The sequence below is a fragment of the Lissotriton vulgaris genome, chromosome 9 (genome assembly GCF_964263255.1).
Source record: "Lissotriton vulgaris chromosome 9, aLisVul1.2, whole genome shotgun sequence".
Lineage (NCBI taxonomy): Eukaryota > Metazoa > Chordata > Amphibia > Caudata > Salamandridae > Lissotriton > Lissotriton vulgaris.
Genome location: NC_141697.1, coordinates 96,630,900 through 96,647,456, shown reverse-complemented (window position 1 = coordinate 96,647,456; position 16,557 = coordinate 96,630,900). Strand labels below are relative to the sequence as shown.

Sequence of the window (16,557 nt, the reverse complement as noted above, 5' to 3'; positions counted from 1 at the left end):
ACAAGAACCAACAGTAGCCGGAATGATCTAACCCAGATAGGCCCCGGGAAGAGCGGTTGCTTGCACGCCCTCCCAGCGGAAGAGGCAGTCTAGTGGTATGGATGCGACGGGCCCTCAAGCGAGCACTACAAGGGCCCCTCCTGGCCCTCGGCTCGGCCTGTAAAGTCGAGGTGCCATGGCCCTCGGTGCCGGCTGCTGCTTGAGGGATGGCGGTGCCAATAGAAGTGGTGGTGAAAATGAGTAACTGATGATAACTCTGAAGCGACACAACGCACTCATCGATCACTCGCCGACCTCTAGGTGGGATTTACAGGTTAAATGCAATTCATGCAAGGGGCGGACTTGTCACTTATCCCTTCTGATGTCGATTAACTGAATGCTAGCTAACCGCAACATCTTTTATTTACCATGATCATAAACCATCGCAAGTACAGTAAAGAAAATGAAGGTACCACTGGGTGGCACTTTTAGGGCTCATTGGGGACCCTACCCGGAAACAGCAGTGGCTGCACGTGTGCACGCGATGAAACAAGCAAAAGTGAACACGGTTAACGTCCTAGCACAGAAACCGGAGTGAGACCAGGACAAAGCAGGAGGCACTGAACTGAAAGTGCCACAGGACGCTGGCAACCACTCCACCACAAGAGATGCAAAAATACAATGAATGCACTTCATAAACGTGTAAAACTGCACTAAGGTTCATGAAGATACGTTGTAGCTGGAGATGGCAAATCAAACACAGATAATGTCTACTCAGCAGGATTAATAAAGATGGCTCACTAAGAGTCCATTAAGATATATTCAGCAAAATTGAGCTCACTATATTCTAGGACCAGAGCACAGAATCAGCCAAGCGGCAGTCATAAACACAACATAGTTTCATTTTCATTTTATTTATTTTTTGTATTTAAATTTTGAATCACTGTTATAATTTTTTACTTTAGAAAAACACAATTAAAAAGTAATGTCTAATACACAATACACTTTCATAAAATCTCTAAACTAGCCCCTATCACCAAGCTACTCAGAAATTTAAAGTCAATCATTCAATAAACGAACATATACACTCAGACATCATGCTAAACATTCATCCAACATCCTCTATGTCGTTCCAGAGTGACAAATGGAACCGGTCCTGTAGGGTCTTCTCAGCACACCACTGGAGACCCCAGTTAGTAGAGACAGGACAGGAGATAATAACGCCAACGCGCGTTTCGGTGCCCGGCCAGATCTACTGCCGTGCCTTCATCAGGGCATTCACACGAGGACAATGGGGAGGGGCAAAAGATATACACAGCGGCCAATCTCATTCGAGAACACACAACAGTGTGGCCTTCTCAACAGTAAATGGTTTCTTTAAAGCTTCCGAGATCGATCACCATATCTCAAAAAGGAGGGGGAAGAAACGTTGTTTCGTTAGCTTCTCTCAGTCCGTAGAGGCAAGATGCTTGGATCCACTAGTCCGTGCTAAAAGCAAGAGACGACAGAGTCGGCTTTACACGTACGGAATTCGTGTAGAAGAGGGCCTCATCTACAGCGTGCGGTCTCTCCAGCAAACAAAAAGCTAAATGTGCACGACGTCCACTTTTTTGTTGCTTAATGTCCTTTGGTATGTCTTCATCATACGCTCGGGCGACTGGATTCAAAGGCCCGCAGATTCTGCAGTTCCCTCTGTGTGTAGACGCTGGTATCTACAGGCGCGGCTGGAGGCAGGCTCACATCTCGGCAAGTATTTCCACAGCTGGAGATGGGGCACAGAAAGCACAGAAGCTGCCGGCGCTGCTTACTGGGTGAAACGGTGGTGTCAGAAACTCACTAAACACAAACAGAATGCCAGCCACTCCCTCGTTAGTGCAAACTCTCTCAGGCTTCCGTGGGGCGGGACTTCCGTCTTCGGAAGCCCGCGCACGCGCCCACGGAGTGCCACGGAGAGAAGCAGTGCTGGTGACGCGGGGCTCCCATGCCCGTGGGAGAGCCCCGCGGAGGTTGTTGAAGTCCAGAATGGTGGTAAGTGGCGCTTAGTTGTAGAGGGGAGGGGGGTGCGCTTGTGTGTGTGTGTGTGTGTGTGTGTGTGTGTGTGCGCGCGTGTGTGTGTGTATGTATGTGTGAGGCGGCGGCAGGGGGGGTCTCTGTATGGGTGTGTGTGTATGTAGGTGTGCTCGTGTGTGTGTCTCTGTGTGTGCGCATGCGTGCAGGGGGAGGTGTGGCTGTGTGGTACGGCTTTCCAGGAGAGGAGACAGGAGCTGGGCACAGAGAGCACGTTCGTGTGCGCGTGGCCCGCTCAATTCCGAGCACGCGGCCAGCTCCTGTCCCCTCTCATGGAAAGAAGACTCCCTAGCAATAGGTCTCTCGCGAGACAGCGCTTCGCGCGGTTCTACGCCACACGACCTAAAAACGAGTACCACTAAGGTAGATGATATTAATACATATTATTCAAAGCATTAGTAAACAATATGTTTGTCTCATCACTGTTACTTGTATAAAAGCATATCGGTAAGTAGTCCTGTGTCACCTTTGTCAAGATGGTGTCCAACATCATTCTGCTTTTTTGGGACCCGAGAGTCTAGGATCATGATGGGAATGCGGAACTACAAGTTCCAGAATGAAAACTGTTAAGGGAGAACCCGCAAGCCATGCACTTCTTTTTGCTTATTGTATTCACGGCGGTTCAAAAGGGTCTAGAAGTTCGTCAAGGGCTGTCCATAACTCCCTATTAGGTTTTCTCCATGGTGAATTACGCAGGGTGGTGTTGTCCGCACCTCTGAGGTATGTCACCCAGTTGAGCCATCCCTTGAAGGTTGCCTTGGGAGTGTCCTTCAATTTGGGTAGTACTATTTTGACTGCCACTGTTAGTAGGAGATCTAGTAGGTCTCTATCCTGTTGTGAGTCTAACTCCGTTAACATAAATGCCGTTGTGAGTGTGGCAAAGTCTGGTTTTAATGTGCACCCTAATGTTTTATTTATAAAAGTGAATATTTTCCCCCAGAATTTTTGGACCTTGGGACAGTGGTAAATAAGGTGCCCCAGGTCCCCCTTTTCTTTGTCGCAGTTCCAGCATTTGTCGTTTTCTCTCAGGCCCAGAGTCGCTAGTCGAACCGAGGTCCAGTATACTTTATGCAGTAACCAGAATTTTGTTTGGGCTAGGACCGGGGAAATTTTGTTTTGCGTGGGAGAGGCCCAGAGCAGGTGTAGATGTTCCTCGCTTCATTACAGATTATCAGGGGTGTATATCCTAAGCTACATGCACAACAAGTACAAGATATTCAATCCGTGATTATTAACATACTTCAAAGTGGCTGCTTTGTAGGTTTCTCAAAGAAACCATATTAACTAAAACGACCACAAAAGTAGTCCTCGTCACTTCTAAGGTAGTCCCCTTGGACAATCTGGGAGGATGATATTGATCTCGTACAGCAAAATTTTATGCAAAGAAAGGTACAACTGTTGCATCTTTTTTGGGGGGAAAATTCTATTTTTGAGAAACAAATATGCTACTTACCAGTGTGCATCTGTTCTTGGCATGTAGGGCTGCTGACATTCATATCTGTGCATAGATCGCCGCCTAGTGTTGGGTCCGGATGATCGCACATTGTTGTCCTGGAAGATTCTTCGAAGTATCACGAGATAGGTGGCTCCTCCCCTGGACTACAGTGCGCATGGGCATCAACTCCATCCTCAGATTGTTTTTAGCCATTGTGGCCAAGATGGAGTGAACTAAGTGAATGATGACTATGCTAGAAGTATGTATGAATGCTGCAGCTGCTACAGGCGCCGGGGAGGAGGGCGGGCGATATGAATGTCAGCAGCCCTACATGCCAAGAACAGATGCATACTGGTAAGTAGCATATTCGGTTCGAGGCATGTGGGCTGCTGAATTCATATCTATGCATAGAATACATAGCAGTCCCTCCATTAATGGCGGCCGCCCGTGCTAGCTGCAGCAGTTTGGAAAAGTGTTTTTAGAACAGCCTGCCCTACAGCTGCCTGCTGTTTGGAGTGCACATCAACACAGTAATGATTTGTAAATGTGTGTGTGGTAGACCATGTGACTGCTCTACATATGTCTTCCAAAGGAATATTTCCAAGGAAAGCCATGGAGGCCCCCAACTTTAGGGTGGAGTGGGCCCGTGGTGGAATGGTGAGAGTGCGCTTGGCTTTCTGATAGCAGATCTGAATGCATTTAACGATCCACCTGGCTATACCAGCCTTGGAAATGGCGTTACCTTTGTGTTGTGGCGCAAAGGCAACAAAGAGTTGTTTAGTCTTCCTAAAATCCTTGGTCCTATCAATGTAATACATTAGGGCCCTTTTCACGTCAAGTGTGTGGAGCATTCTCTCCGCCAGTGACTCTGGATTTTGGAAGAACACAGATAGTTCTATAGTCTGGTTGATATGGAACTGAGACACCACCTTGGGAAGGAATTTAGGGTTAGTGCGAAGCACTACCCTGTTAGAATGAATTTGAATAAATGGCTCTTGGATAGTTAGTGCCTGGAGTTCACTAACTCGTCATAGCGACGTAATCACTATAAGGAAAGCCACTTTCCATGTCAAGAATTGAATCTCGCAGGAATGCAGTGGTTCAAAAGGGGGACCCATCAGCCTGGTGAGGACCACATTGAGGTTCCACTCCGGAGCTGGTGGCATCCGCGGAGGAATGACTTGTTTGAGTCCTTCCAGAAAGGCTTTAATGGCAGACACCCTGAAAAGTGAGAGGTGCTGTCTGTTTTGGAGATAAGCAGCCATTGCGGATAAATGTATGCGAATGGAAGCATAGGCCAGATTACATTTGTACAGATGTAAGAGATAACAAATGATGTTCTGAATAGATGCATCCAGCGGGTTAATGTCGTGGCTTGCACAGTAAATGACAAACCGCTTCCACTTCGACGCATAGCATGCTCTGGTGGTGGGCTTCCTTGCCTCCCGGATGATGTCCATACAGTCAGGAGGCAAATTGAGGTAGCCAAACTCTAAGACCTCAGGAGCCAGATCGCCAGGTTGAGCTGTTGCGGATCTGGATGCTGAATGTCGCCATGGCTCTGCGTCAAAAGCCTGGGTGTGAGGCGCAGCCTTTGATGCGGTACCACGGACAGTTCCAGAAACGTGGTGTACCATGGTTGGCGAGCCCACGTCGGAGCAACCAGGATGAGAGTCATCGAGTGCTGCTTCAGCTTGCATGCCACCAGTGGTATTAGAGGTGCTGGGGGAAAAGCGTACGCAAATTTGCCTGACCAGTTCATCCGTATCGCATTGCCTTGCGACTGTGGGTGTGGAAACCTGGCGGCAAAGCTTCAGCATTTTGCGTTCTCCTTTGTGGCGAACAAGTCTATCTCTGGATGACCCTACCTTTGGAAGAACTGGTGGAGCACTGATGGATGTAGCTCCCGCTCGTGCATTTGGTGGCTGTACCTGCTGAGCAGGTCCGCCATCTGATTGTCCTTGCCTGGGAGGTGTTCTGCCATGAGGAAGATGTTTCTCTGAATGGCCCACTTCCACATGCTCTGAGCCAGATGAGACAACTGTGGAAAGTGTGTTACTCCCTGCTTCTGAATGTAGTACATGTCCGTCATGTTGTCCGTCCGGATCAACACAACTTTGTTGCACAGATGTACTTTGAAGGCTTTTAGTGCCATGAAGATCGCCATCAGTTCTAGAACATTGATGTGCATCTTCCTTTGCTGTGGTGTCCATAGTCCCTGCACAGTGTAATGTAGTACATGAGCTCCCCATCCCTGGAGAGAAGCGTCCGACGCTAGGATGATCTGTGGCACAGGCTCTTGGAGTGGTCGTCCCTTGCAAAGGTTTTGTGGATTCCACCAATGCAGAGTTGTATGCCCGACCGCTCACCAACACTAGGTCTTTCAACTGTCCGTGAGCCTGAGTCCACTGACGTGCTAAGCACTCCTGAAGCGGACGCATATGTAGTCTCCCGTGCGGGACTATGGAGATGCAGGAGGCCATCATGCCTATCAACTGCATGAATACTCGCGCTGGGAGCGAGTGTTGAGGTCTGAATCTTTGTATCAGCGATTGAATGCTGTTGACCCTCACTGAATTTGGCTGTGATGTGGCTGCCAGAGTGTTTAACGTCGCACCCAGATACTGCTGTATGTGGGCGGGTTGCAGGTGGGACTTTGGGTAATTCAGTGAGAATCCCAGATCGTGAAGAAGGTGAATGGTGGGGGACATGTGGTCGGCACACTGCTGGGCCGACCTTGTCTGGATGAGCCAGTCGTCCAGATAAGCGTAGACGTGAATATTTTGTCTCCTTAGGTGCGCCGCCACCGTCGCCAGGCACTTCGTAAACACCCTGGGTGCCGTGGTGACCCCGAAAGGCAAAACCTTGAACTGGTAATGTTGGTTTTGGATGGTGAACCGGAGGTATTTGTTGTGTGACGGGTGCAGCGTAATGTGAAAATACGCATCCTTTAGATCTAAAGTTGCGAGAAAATCCCCTTGATTGAGCAACGGGAGTACTTGCTGCAGGGTCAGCATATAAAAATGCTCCGATAGAATGTACTGATTGAGGGGGTCTGAAGTCCAGTATGGGCCTGAGGGACCCGTCCTTTTTTGGTATCAAGAAGTACAGTGAGTAAACTCCTGTGCCTCTTTCTTCCACAGGCACAAGCTCGATTGCCCCTTTTTGCAGCATGACGAGGACCTCCTGCTGCAATAAGTGCAAATGCTCGGCGGACATAGGAGGGTGTCTTGGGGGTATGTTGGGTGGAGTGGATGTTAACTCCAGACAATAACCGGACTGTATAAGCTGTGTGACCCACCTGTCTGTGGTGATGAATTTCCAGTCTGGCAGGAACTGTTGAAGTCTCCCCCGACCTGTGTTGCGTGGTCGGGGGGCAGTGACAAGGCGTCACTGTTTGTTGGTGGCAGAGGATCTGGAGTTGTTGTTTCCACGACCCCTGCCTTTGGCGCTGTTTCCACGATATCCACCCCAACTTTGTTTGGTGTACGTGGACTGCGTGTTGTCTTTATAGTACTGCGTGGTTTGGGAGAGCTGGCCTCTGGAAACATCTCTAGTGCTTGACCGACTAAAAGAACCACCCATGAATTGCTGGGACTGCAAGGCCCCCATGGACTTAGCAGTTTCAGTGTCCTTCTTTATCTTTTCCAAGGTGGTGTCCACCTCTGGGCCAAACAGATGATCAGGGTTTACTGTCTGATTAAGAATGGTGGTCTGTATCTCTGGCTTAAATCCTGAGATTCTGAGCCAGGCATGTCGTCTCAGCATAACACTAGTGTTGACAGCTCTGGCCGCGGTGTCAGCCGCGTCCAGTGCACATTTAATAGAAGCATTGGATATCGGCTTCCCCTCTTGGATGAGCATCTCAGCTGCCTCTTTGTATTCGTCTGGCAGGTGCTGTAACAGGGTCTCCAGTGTGTCATAGTGTGCCCTGTCATACCTCGCTAGAAGTGCTTGTGTATTTGAAATGCGCCAGATATTGGCCGCTTGAGCTGCCACCCTTTTCCTTGATGCCTCAAACACCTTAGATTCTTTTTCTGGGAGGAGCATCACCCGTTGTGTGAGAATTAGCCCTCTTCCGGGCATTTGAGACAACAAGAGAGTCCAAAGGTAACTGTCTCTTGATGTAAGTAGGGTCAGTTGGCGCTGGTTTATACTTCTTCTCAATCCTAGGGTTTATCACCCTGGCTCTGGTAAGCTCTTTAAAGATCTCCCCAGCGTGTTTTTAAACACCCTTCAAAATAGGCAGAGTCTTAACAGTTCTCTCTGAGACGGAAAAGGTGTCAAAAGAAAGTCCACTTCAATGGGGTCAGCATGGAGCTGGACGTCATGATTTTTAGCCGCCCTTTCAACGAGAGCATTAAACGCCGCTGAATACTCCGTAGGCGACGTTTTAACAGCATAGAGTTGAGTGTCTGGGGCAGAGTGAGGATCACCTAGGTCAGCACCAGCTGCCCAGGGTTCATTGGTATCTTCAGGGTCTGTGTATACAGGATAGCTGTACTCGTCATCATCATCATCATCACCTTCCCCAGCGTCCACGTCAGAGTAAGTGGGTGAGACATCATGGCCATGTGGAGAAAGTGGTTCCACAAGAACAGGAGTTGAAGTGGAATCCTTCTTTTTCTTTAAAGGAATTTTGTAGGACTCCATTGGCTGTTCCGGGGCAATTTTCAGTTTATGGAGGGAAAGTCTGCCCGTTTCGGCATCGATAAAGTGTTCTTGTTGTTCTTCCAACGAAGATTGTCGATGCTTTAAGGTTGGGACCCCCGTCGTCTACTTCGGCACCGAGGGCACCTTCTCGGGCACGCAGGCGCCCATTCTAGGGGTGAAAGCCTTCGGCGCCACTTTCGGCGGCAACGTGAAGTGAATGGGCGTCGACGCTTTTTGAGGTTTCTCAACCGGCTTCGAAGGTGGAGGATCTTTCGGGCCGACGGTCGAGGCCTTCTCTTTGATGCGCTTAAGGGAGTCCGCTACCTGCTTGGAGAAAGTGGCGGACGGCCGCGCGAGTCGACGGGATCCTTCGAGGCACCACTAGACGTGGACTCGTGGGTTGCACCGCTCTTGGCCTTGTCATGTTGACGCGGAGTCTCAAGAACCTTCGGATCACCGAGTCCTTTGTTGGTGTCGACCGCCTTCGGCGCCGATTTACTCGGCTCGACCACCTTAACCTTTGTCTTTGGCGTGGCAGACTTCGTCTCGACGCCCTTGACCTGTGTCTTCGGATCGACAACACCCTTCTGCTTTGTCGGTGCCGATGGCTCCGAAGCCTTCGATCCAACCAAAGTAATGCGCACTTTCGGTTTCGAGGGGGGCACCAGTGCTTTCGCTTGCGTCGAGACAGTTGGTTTTACCTTCGGTTTCGATTTTGCAGGGTGCGGCTCAATAGTAATGTCCGTAGCCGAGCCAGAAGGCTGGCCGTAGAACCCATAGTAAGATCTTGGGTAAGGCCTAGTGGCGGTCCCTCGACCTGAGCCTTTTGAAGCGTTATGGCCCCAATGTCAGTTTGAGTTAGCTCTTCGCTCGAGCTATCCTCCATGGCCCCAAAGGCCCGTCGTCGTCTCCTACCTCGTCGACGACTTCTTCCGCTCTGAACATTTCAGCGTCCGCTTCGTAGTTATAGTCGACCTCCGACGCGGGATTCGACAGGTTTTCACCAACTTCCCGGTCAGCTCCCTCATCATCCCCGGCATCGAAGATGTCCACAGGCGCCGGTGCAGTTTGCTGGGCCTCCTGGCGCGCAGCGCGTCGATGCTTAAGCGTCTTCCTGGATCTGAAATGGGAACAAGCCATGCAACCGGCTTCATCATGATCCGGCGACAGACACTTGTTGCACACCGGGTGGGCGTCGATGTGGGGATACTTGGAGTTGCACACAGGACATCTCTTGAACGGGCTCCGTTCCATGATGATCAGTCGATAGGTCTGTGGCGTCGACTGGGCCTTCCGCATCGAAAGCACGCGGTTCTCTGGAATCCGGCTCGGAACCGAGCTGGAAGAATCAGGCACCGAACGCAAGACTATACCGACCAAAACCTAAAGGCCTTTTGGCCTTAAGAAAACTATTATATCTATTCCGACTAGAGTGAACCAATATACATCCGAACCCAATGGCGGGAAAAAACCATCTGAGGATGGAGTCAATGCCCATGCCCACTGTAGTCCAGGGGAGGAGCCACCTATCTTGTGATACTTCCAAGACTCTTCCAGGACAACAATGTGCGATCATCCGGACCCAACACTAGGCGGCGATCTATGCACAGATATGAATTCAGCAGCCCACATGCCTCGAACACATACGACCTACCTACAGACTTGCCTTGTACTACAAAATTATATGGTTAGTACGGCGAGTCATTGTCTATGTACCACTAACTTGCAACCTGCGTTTGCCATCAAAATTCGGCTGATCTGGAATCAAGGTTTACTTCTGCCGCTTTCAATGAGCCATGTTTCTTTCACTCTTTACAATTCAACAAGGAGGTCAGGTCACGGACTATCCTCTACTGCAGTAATTATTCAATCAATGTACTTGAACAAAAACTGTATTTGGGTGAAGGGATGGTTTTAAGTCAGTATATGGGTCATATTTTCCTATGACTAGTAGTTACACCAGACCTCCAGATCCTGAGTGTACTCTCTCATGGTAGTTTTCTGATCCTTCCCGTGCATCACCAGCTTCAGATTTTCCTGACTTTTGGATCCAGCTCTTTTTTTTCTGTATCAAGTTAAAAAGTCCAATAAATGTTTGTTTGGGCCTCTAGTTTTCCTTCACACCATACATTAGTTAGTGACCTGTAAAAGGGTGCCCAAAATATATTTATTTTAATTTATTGTGGATATTTGTAAAGCACAAACCAAGCCCTTGACGACAGCAGATTGCTGCACATAGAAATATAAAATGTAGCCAACATGTAAGGTACAAGATACCTGCAGGGCAATAAATGCCTGTGAATAAAGATATGCAGCATCATGGCAGGGAGAGTAGAGGGAGGGAAAGGTAGCAGGAAGAATGTGAACAGAATGGTTTTGAGACATTTGCTGAATGACACCACGGAAGAAGCAAGTCCAGTCATAACAGAAGGCAAATCCAATATGCCCAGAAAACCAGTTTTTTTTGTCAAATATTTGTATTAACATTTTTGTATTTGTAACATATCGTATGGTAGTACATATAGATTGAATTTGTTTCGTATATTTTAAACGTTTGTTAATCGCAGTTGTTTGTTTCAATATACATTATCACATTATTGTGCATGTCTTTACATATGAAAATGCATCTCTTTCCTTTTGACTACCGGTTTACTTACTACCTTCTTAACTGTTAACAGGGGTGTTAAACTGGGGTAGTGTAAATGAGATCTGAGATTTGTGAGTAAATGTAAATGTAAATGTGTTTGTATTTATATAGCGCCTTCTACCCAGAGGTCTCGTAGCGCTGTATTCATACTGCTGTGGAACCCTCCCTGGCTTTCCTGTGAGATGTCCACACCTGGGCACCCCCAAGGTGAAGCCAGGCATCCAAGCACTGCTGGGGCCATTGTGGAGATTAAGCAAGCTATTACCCAGAGTCACAGAATAGGACCCATGATTAGACTAGGCACCGAGGCGTGAATTATCGGGTCCGGGGAGATTGAGTCCAAGTGCCTCAAGAGGCGGGAATTGAACTCTGGTCCCGGGCCAGACCTCTGCATCAGGGTCTGCCGCTCTAACCATTGAGCCACGCTTCGCCACCGAGTCAGGCGGGGTGCTGGAGCCATGTTCGAGCTCTCCCTAGCGAGAGACACTAGGACTGCGAGCGTTTTTGACCAGAATTTACTTGCTAGAATTTGTACTTGTGAATCTGCATTTTAAAAGCTAAAAAGATCGTTTTTATGAATTTTACTGGGGGGCTTCTAAATAGAGAATCTTAATTGGGAATTTACTGAGGGACACTGACACTTCTTCCCACGCCTATACTCTCTTTCCCTGCCTCGCACAGCCGTGTTGTTTGATTAGGTGCTGGCGGCGGCGGGCGCCATCTTAGGTGTGGCTGGGGGCTGCGCTCTAGTCGCGCCGGACTCCCACTCTCCTCACACCCTATATAATGTGTCACACGGCCAGACGGCGCAGCGGGCTGGTGCAGCGGGCGCGCCGGATGCGCGCCAAAGCCAAGCCCGTCTGCGCCCGTCCGCGACCGGACACGGCCCAGGGCCACACCCCCTGTCCCTGATGGCAGAATTACCTGGAGCAGGAGCGACTTAGTAAGTTTCACCTCGTATACTTGTACCCCGGGCCTTCATAGTATAAGGGTTGGGGAGATCGAAGGATGTAAACATTGCCAATTCCATTTTAGTACCACGCTTGCTGACTCCAGGGCTAGCGCCTCCCTGTTGTCCTGCGGCCTGATCAATGCCAGATCGCTTAGCTGCCATAAACACGATGTATATGACCTTCTCACTGATAAACATCCCGATCTGCTGTTCATCACTGAAACTTGGCTAGAGGCCAATTCTGATCCTGATGTTGTCCAAGCCTTACCAGACGACTAACAATTGGTGCGCCTGGACAGACCCGTAGGCAGAGGAGGGGGAATCGCGATCGCCTTTAAACAGCAATGGGTCTGTAAACTCGAACGAGTTAATTTGGCAGGTTGCGAGGCAGGTGTCTTTAGCATAAACATTGATGGGAGCACGACGATTAAGGGTCTGCTAGTTTACCGCCCTCCAGGACCTATGTCCAGATTCAAAGGCAACCTTTTAGAGTGTGTTACTGAATCAGCGATCAGGAGGGATAAGTTCCTACTGTTAGGAGACTTAAACACACACCTTGACGAATCCTCCGATAAAGGAGCGGTGGAGTTCCGGGATGAACTTCACACCCTACAGCTGGAACTAAAGGGGCTGCTTCCTACACACAATCGTGGGCACTTGCTTGACCCAATATTTGCTAACTGGGAGGATGTCTCAGTTGATCCCCCAGTGCCCCTGCCTTGGACAGACCATTTCTTGGTCCCATTTGCCATCTTCCTGCCTAAATATAAAGCCAACGCCCCACCCCACTCAATTATCCTCGGCGCAGGTGGACAAGATTCTCCCTGCAAAAGTTTAATACGGCCCTCACTGCGGAAGGTCCCCCAGGAGGCAATGATGTGAATACAGCGAATAGGTTGCTCAATGACCGTATTACTGCTGCTCTGGACTGCACAGCCCCGCTGGGACGACCTACTAAAGGGGCTCAGAGACAAAGAACGGCTCCCTGGTTTGGCGAGGCGTTGCGTTGCGCCAAAAGGGACTGCAAACGTGCAGAAAGGCAGTGGAGAGTGGCATACGACGACCGGATGAAAGAGGCCTATCTCGCGAAGAGACGCGCCTATCACAACAAGATCAGGATAGAGAAGGCCACATACTATGCTGACAGAATCCACGAGGCAGAGAACTCGTCTAGGGAACTGTTCAGCATATATAAAACTCTGGCTACCCCAAAAACCTCTACTTTAGAGGAAGATCACTCAGTAGCAGCATGCAATCGCATTGCGAACTACTTTGGAGATAAAGTGTCTAAGATTTACTCTGCTTTTCCCCACATACCTCCTGCAGCGGAAAGTCAGCAGACTTATTGAGTGATGAAGCCGATCAAAATCTGCTACTTAATTTCACCACCCCTTCACCGGTGGATTTAGTGAAAATTTGCTGATCTGTTAAATCTGGCTCCCCTCGGGATCCCGCCTCCCCAAAAAGGCTGGGAGACAGTCTGGAAACACTAGAACCCTATATCAGACACTTGTTAGATATCTCCTTCCTATCCAGCTCCATACCAGAGGACTGGAAACAGGCTGTGGTGCTCCCCCTACGTAAGAAGCCCAACATTAGCTATGAGAAGTTAGATAATCTTCGCCCCATCTCCTTGCTGCCTTACTTTTCTAAGGTTGCGGAGAAGGTGGTAAATAAGCAGCTAATGAAATTTGTGGAAGAAAGCAACCTCCTTCACCCTACGCAATTCGGGTTTCGGCCGCGTCACTCTACGGAGTCTGCCCTCCTTAGGGCTACCGAAACCCTCAGGCAAGGTGCTGATGAGGGACAAACCATGGCCTTAATCCTCCTGGACCTCAGTGCGGCGTTCGACACTGTAGCACACTCCATCTTGCTACAGTGTCTGAGCAAAGGCGGGGTGAGAGGGGCAGCACTGAAATGGATTTACTCATTTCTTGCAGGCCGAGGCTTCCAAGTAAGGCAGGGCGACCATTACTCTGAGCGCATCTCTTTGGATCAAGGGGTGCCGCAGGGCTCGTCTCTGAGCCCAACTCTTTTTAATCTTTATGTTGCCCCGATCGCTTCCTTGGTAGAGAGTTACGGCCTCCAAATGGTGTCATATGCCGACGACACGCAGTTGGTCATCTCCCTATCACGCGCGCCCGGTCCCTCGGCGGACATCTTCAGAGCTTGCAAGCAAGACCTCGCGGCCTGGATGTCCACCAATTGCCTCAAGCTCAACGGAGGCAAGACCGAGGTACTGGTGGTGGGGGGAGGCCAATCGGCGTGGACGTCGGCGTGGTGGCCGTCGTGCTTGGGTCCAGCACCCACCCCTTGCCAGAAAGCAAAGAACTTGGGCATTTGGTTTGATTCTGACCTTACCTTCGGTCCCCAGATCAATCAGGTGGTTGGATCTTGCTTTGGGACCCTCAAAAGTCTCAGGAAGGTATTAAAATTCTTACCTATCAGAGCCCGCCAAACCCTGGTGCATGCACTAGTCACGTCTAAGATGGATCACGGCAATCTTCTATACTTGGGAACTCTGGAGAAGAACTTCAGCCGTCTTCAGGTTCTCCAGAATGCCGCTGCCAGACTAGTGCTTAGACTACCCAGAAGAGCAGGCTCCACAGTGGCCCTCCGGTCCCTGCACTGGCTCCCGATCCGTAGCAGGGTGGAATTCAAAGCCCTGTGCACGTGCCACCGGATCATCAACGGGAGAGCTCCGCTCCCTTTGAAAGGATTGCTGACACCCTATGAGCCGTCTCGCTCTCTGAGATCTTCCGGCTCAGGACTCCTGGCAATTCCTAAGGTGTCCAGAGCCCGGATAGGTGGAAGATCTTTTAGGCACCTCGCAGCATCCAGATGGAACAAGCTACCTATGGCTCTGCGATTAGAACCTTCAGAAACAATCTTTAGAGCCAAGCTGAAGACTGCTTTATTCACACAGTAGTTTTTCTGCATTTGTAAGTTCTGGCAGGTATCAGCTCCTTAGCGCGGGGACACGCCGCTGTGCGTCACCAAGCGCTCTATAAAACCCCCTAAATAGAAATAGAAATACCAGTGGGTGTGTTTCTTATGGTTGGAACCCGTCCAGTCGTCACTTCCTTTCTGGCCAACGTGTTTAGTGTGTGGTTAAGTTATGTCAAAATTTGTTTTATATAGCCCTCAGCTACTCCGAGGAGTGTCCCGGCACTAGAAAAAAACCAAAAGCGGTACAGAGCGGAGGAGCCAGACAGAAAAGAAACTACTGGACAAACAGCCAAGATTTGAGGTTCTTCCTAAATGCCAGAAGGTTGACATTAGTCCTCAAAGACAGAGGCGTGGATTTCCACAGCAGTGGCGCCAAGCGTTGGAAAGAACGGCCGCCACACCGGGCCCGCCTGATAGTTGGAACAGTGGCCAGGGCGAGAGAAGCTGACCTGAGTGCCCTCGAAGGCTGATAGAACTCCAACCGTTTACTGATGTACTGAGCGCCAGTACCGTGAAGTGCCTTGAAAGCCAGAGTAAGCGCTTTAAAGATGATGCGCTTTCTAATAGGCAGCCAGTGCAAAGTTTTTAAAAGATCACTCGCACTTGATCTCCTATGGAGGCCAAAGATGGCCCGCGCTGCCGAGTTTTGAACAATTTGGAGACGCTTTAAGAGGAAGTCCGGGAGGCCAAGGTAAAGCACGTTGGCATAATCCAACTGGGAGCCAATCAATGCCTGCACTGTGATTCTTCTGTGATCCAGAGACAGAAGGGGCAGGAATTTCCTGAGCATTTTCAGGAGGCCAAAGCATTTACCCATAAGTTGTCGCACACTACTACGCATTTGTGGTTGTTTGAGGAATAATGTGTGCGCCTAAGATCTGGGTCTGCGTTTGCGAACCTGCTGGGGCTTGCAACGAAATGTGCCCAGAAAGCCAGTTAGTGTCTGTGGTTTTAAACCTAATTTGAAGATAGATCATTTCTATAGACAGTACTCTGCTCTTTCATCAAAAGGCTCTCAGCTCCCGTTATACGATTTCATTTTTCATTTAAACTTTCGGGCAAACCATTGGTTTGAGGATGGAAAATAGAAGAACAAAGCTACATTGACCCAGGTCCATCACACACAGCCTTTCAATGGCCATGGATTTCATACCCCTCCAGAGGCAACCTCCTCATTAACAACCGATTTGGACATTACATCCCAGTAAAGTTCCTAACTACCACAAGAGCGAATTAGGGCCTGAGAGGCACTATGTGACATGATTCAGAGAAGGAAGAGCTGTCATCAGGACAGTCAGTGTCTATATCAAACCCTTAAAACAACTCTCACCACTGGGAGAGGACCAATGGAGACTTTGTTCTGCTTCTGGCCATCACAGCTGCCGGCGTGGGATGTAGCGGTTTATAATCGGGCGCCTATACCACTGGTGAGGCAGGGAGAATTGTCAGTCTTTCCCGGTCTTCCCCATTCCCACAATGTACATGAGGGTATAGGTGGCGAGGGAAAGGGTTGTAACCTTCTGGTGTATACACATGATCTGTCTTACAGACCAACCCTGAAGGTTGCCACGGCTATCCACTCTCCCTGTCCCACGTTACCATATTTTACTCTACACAAGGGTCTGTCTGGCTAGTTGCAGCCAAGGAGGAAATTTTAATTTGCTTCATGTTTTTAATTTCAAATCGGCTCACCTGTTGGTTCTGGAAGCAACCGCAATCCGGAAGTGGTTAGGACGCCAGCTAAAGACTAGAAGATGCTTTTTGTTTTTTCCAGATTGAGTCCATTCCAATAGAGAACTGCTCGGCCTGCCATGGTATCAGTCACTTAGGAGAATAACTGTAAGACAACTGCATGTCACTAGCAAAGGTCAAACA

General features: G+C 49.4%; 1 protein-coding gene and 1 pseudogene across 10 annotated transcripts in view; both read right to left on the bottom strand.

Annotated features, from left to right (window-relative positions):
- GPHN (gephyrin) overlaps positions 1-16,557 on the bottom strand; it is a 2,075,463-nt gene that overhangs the window by 1,273,580 nt on the left and 785,326 nt on the right. The gene's annotated exons all lie outside the window — the stretch shown is intronic.
- Positions 4,599-5,694, bottom strand: LOC147689660 (uncharacterized; annotated as a pseudogene).